Below are 5,029 nucleotides of genomic sequence, written 5' to 3' on the forward strand. Positions count from 1 at the left end.
ATATATAAACTATTTGTTATTTAAATTACTGCTGAAAGCCAAGTGCTTTATTTTGTTCAATACAACACATTTAAAACAATAACATGAGATTTTAATAGCAAAATCACCTAGCCCACAAAACACTGTTCTATGCTGACTAGGGTGGCAAAACAAGGGTAGTTTCTAAACACAGAAAAATAAATTTTAAAAAAGGATTTTTCTAAGCATGTAAATGCAGGTCTTGGTACCACATACAAGAACTTCACTTGCAAAGGAACTTGGTCTTGCTAGAGTTTTAAGTACGGTGGTTTTTTATCAGACCTGGCCTCGCTCATGCTTTGTGCCACTTGTAAAATGGAACAGGGCATTTTAGGAAAGAAGTACCTCCCTTCAACTCCTAAAAGCTGTGACTGAAGCCTGTTAAGTTTCAGTAGCGTTTCAAATATACCAGGGCATCCTCAGCTTTACCTTCTTTATAGGACAAGGTCCAGAAACCCACTGGCAGTTAGAGGAGCCACATAATCAGTGTTCAGCATTTCTACCAACCAAATTATCCCTGATAAATAGATACGACCTAGCATGAGAATTCACTTTTACTTCAGCATATTAAAAGTTATTTATTTTAAGGATAAATATATATCTCTTTCACAACTACACTGCAACACAGACACGAGTCCAACAACAAAACAGCAGAACAAAAATACATCCCCCTAATATAGCATATCCACTGTTTTTTCTTCATCAGCCATACAAGATTGATGGAAACAGGAGAGATTTTCCTTCTAACACAGCAGGTTAAGCGTCTTGAGAGAAGTCAGATGTCACTATTATCTGCAAGCACACAAGAAAACGAACTCATGCCAAAGAAAGGGATAATAAAATTGAAGTCTAAATGGAAGTTGAGAGAAAAAAAAGTCCTGCTCCAACAGGTTAATCTCTAGCTAGTTCCTCTTGTGACAAGTAGCTTTAAATAGTCATTTCACTCAAATTCTCCTACAACAAGTTTTCCTTGGAAATGAAACAATTTCTAGAACAAGCATAACTATCTTTGACCACACAAAACAGCATCACATTTTGAACTACTCTAGCAAAAAGTCAACTTTTTAAAAAAGATTTACTAAGAAGACAATTTGAAAAGTAACTTTACTCAGAAGTGATAGAATCAGCTGTAAATACTGGATGGGAAATTCCTGAAGAGACAAGTTTTCCCTTGGAGAGAAATTAAATAATACAGCAATTTACATTTCCCAACAACAATACTGCCTTTCTTTCCAGTTCATCCAGAAAACTCGGAGTATAAACCAATGGCACAGATTTGGCTCTTACACACACCCAACTCCCAGGACATTTTGTCACGCTCATCGTGCTGCATTCACTGGCTCTCCCAAATATTAATTGCCTTCTATCTTCGATATCTACTCGTGACTTGGGCGATTTTGCTTCAGGTTTTAATGCTTGGGATTTTTTTACACAGGACTATACACCTCAATAAATGTATCCAGGAAAGACTGGGTTTGATGCCATTTTTACAGTAGAACCCAAATTTTCAGTACTTTCTACCTACTTGTCCATTAACTCTTGATATAACAGAAAAACAATAAAAGCCATAAACCTCTTACTTTAGTAGCCTTCTGGAGGAGTAATTCAATAACTTCTTGCAAAATAAAACAGCAGCTTATAAAAATTAAAAAAAAATGTCTTCACCACAGTAATCATTACAGCAGGGCAGATGCAACAACGATGCATTTGTTTAGTCCATCTAGACGTGGAAAAGGATTAAAACAAGTAGACAGTAGCACAAGTCACCAGCACTTATTATCTAAGCCATAAACCTAAGTGTACTTCTGTGGGAAAATTAATTACAGACATGGGGGAAATCAGATCAGTCACTATCAGGCAAAGTGAGCAGAAAATACAGCTCTGTTGTCCACTCCTGATTGAGTCGCAGGATCAAACAGCACCAAGTGCAAGTGAACTGAGGGGGAATTATTATTATGCCTTTTCATCACTGGAATCGTGCTGCCCCAGACAACCCCGACTCCTGTGTCTGGGCTAATTGCAGCCTGTTAAACCTCACAAGGAGACTGCAGCACAGCAACACCTCAGAGGGGGGAGAAAGACAGTTTAAGGAGGGAACAAGCCAATGAGAAAATCCTGTCCTACAGCTGAAGGAGAAGGAAACAGCCAAGCTAACAGGACACCTGCAGAACAAACAAGGGTCCACACCAGGCTGTGTGCACACACCCGCATGCACAGCCACACCAGCACTGCCTGCTGGAAACACCTTCCCCCATGATAAAATATCAATGCCAAAGGTCAAAGGCTTTGAGAAAAAAAAAAAATATAAATTCAGTGATAAGGCAACTTTTCTAAATCCATTTCACAAATACTTGTTATTTCAAGCCTTAAATCACTAGTGGTAGGATAATACAGCAGACTCGGAGATGTAGATTTATGCAATTTGCAGTTACTTAAGAGAAGGGCTTGTTTATACCTGTGTATTTTCACCAAACCCAAGAACTGCAGGTGTCATTAAGCTACACTAAAAACTGCTCCCCCTTCAGAGAAATCACAGCCATGTCCTACAACTCATGCAGTCTGTTCTACCTCTAGGTCCACTAAGGATTGATTTCCAAACTGTGTCACAACTTCAGGATGACACAGAATCCAAGTATTACCAATAAATAAATAACAAAAGCTCTTTTTTTGAAGATGAGACACTAATTTACCAGCACATAATTGTAACTGAGCTGTTACATACTCCAGCTGAAACACTCCTGGTTTGATGTTGGTAGAAGACATTCACTGCATATGAAGCTTTACGCATCACATTGAACTAATTTAATTGTAGGTGAGCAATTCTCTCAAGTTCTGACTGAACTTCCCTATTGATCAGTTATTTCTCCTTAAAAAATATACACCTGAATTTTACTCTCCCTCCCAACTCCCATAAAGAGGAGTGGACTAAAACTGGTTATAAAATGTTAGTAAGTGTGCCAGCCAGCAAGTATCCGAGTGGCTTAATCATTAAAGCTGCCGTTCATTTCCACTAACCACGTGGATGCTTTCAAATGTCTCAGTCCCAACCAGAAACTGTAATATTTTTACAGACCACAGGCAAGCAAGATGGAAAATTACCTGCTGTACACTATGTTTATGCACGTGAACATGGATGACATTGGGCATAACAACGGCAATTCTGTAGTTGGATGTCCTTTCTGCTTGTTCAGTGTACTCTACACAGCTGCCTTACAAACATGTCAATGTAGGGTAGCAGTTAGGTTTAAAATCAGTTGCAACATGGCTTAAGGAACGAGTTATTTTTGTAATCCAAACTCACTGGGATCCACGTTTGTAAGGATTTCACAGAAAACCAGACAAGTGTATCTGCACATCAGCAGCTCCACAGCACAAACTGTGAGGAACAAAGGCCAGTGGCTGCTCAGGGACTCTTCCCATGAGGCAGCTGATGCACAGGAGCTGCTCTGTGTAGAGTGTGATGATTTACCCAGCCAGTGTTTAAAATGCCCATATTACCTGATATCTGCAGCCATTTTAAGAAGGGGAAGTACTGGGAGCAAAGTCCCTCATGGATTCCATGCAGAATTGCAAATTCCTCTGTTTGGGTGCAGAAAACTGTCTTTGCTAAGGTGACTAACTTAAATTTTTCCACATTTAATTTCACTGTTCCTCCTACATCCAGCATACTGTCAGAACGAGAGAAAACTGCATTCTACCCTAAGTGCAATTGCTACATTAGACAATTCTTTCAAATGCTGGTTTTGTTGAGCATCCTAGTAATTGTCCTATCTCAAAGACTGGCTTAATCCGTTCTGAAAACAGCTTCTCCTTTATGCTTTTAGAATTACTAAATTTTTTAAGTAATTAACATTTTCCCTCTGACTAATTCTGTTGGTGGACATCAGCAATTTGAAGCTGTCCACACAATTCACTTGCTTTGTTCTCTGCACTATCCAAGACTGACATTTAGGTTTAGTTTGTAGGAGGTTTAAACCCATCACTCGCCACGAAATCCAAATCAGTGATTTCAATAATGCCTGAAACACCAAGGAATTTGGGAAAGGACAGGAAGGCACTCCCACACTTTAAGGGACAGGAGAGAAAGCTTTAAGCAGTTTCTCAAGCATTCCCCCCTTTCTGACCAGTGACATTTGGTCTTGCTTGCTCTATGCTGGGTATTTCTCCTGGGCATTTCTGTAGGAATGGGCACTGCTCCAGTGAGAATAAATGCACAGCTGAGTGTCATTGATTCACTGATTTGTAAACATCTAAAGCAGGTATTGAACCACTGTCTGACTGGAGAAAAACAGCCTGTGGATCAGAAACAGCAATTAATTACCAAGACTTTTTTTGCTGAATTGTGCATACAAAAAAACCCCCTGAAAGATTCAATCAAATTCATTTTACTGTAAACCTTTCAAAGATGAACGAAAAGCCTCTTGGTCCATTTGAAAACACACGGATAACTGTGCTTTCTTTTAGAGTATCACAAAATTACAAAAGTTGCCAGAGGAAGTAAGAAAACAGTAACAAAACCCACCACAGATAAAACTTCACAAATCTCAATTCCAAGACACTGACAGAAATGGTTTATATCTAGCTCTGCTACTGAAGGCTCATTTGCAAAAATTGTGACCACAAAATGCATCACAAATTGGTTTTCTACCTCATTACTGCTGATTACTAGGTAATACAACATTAATGGTACTTTTTCAACATCTACTTTTTCTCAAGGTGCATAAATCTCTGTAAAATTGCTTTATCTTACTTTCCAAAAATTTGAAAGGCTGGTCTTCAGATGTTTGAACAGCAATCTTTCCACCACAGGGCAGCACACTTCCTTTTAATATAAGTAACACACTCATCAGATCATTTTCACCTCCTGATACAAAATCAGATGCACTCCCCAAAGAGGAAAATGATTCTCCAGCTTCTATACCTGAAGTATATTTACAAATTATTTACGAGTGTGACCAGATTGTACCATGTCCCTTCCTAAGAGCTTCTAAAACACACAGTGAATCCAAAG

The sequence above is a fragment of the Chamaea fasciata genome, unplaced genomic scaffold (genome assembly GCF_029207755.1).
Source record: "Chamaea fasciata isolate MVZ Bird 193981 ecotype frontalis unplaced genomic scaffold, bChaFas1.0.hap1 SCAF_330, whole genome shotgun sequence".
NCBI classification, from domain to species: Eukaryota; Metazoa; Chordata; class Aves; order Passeriformes; family Sylviidae; genus Chamaea; species Chamaea fasciata.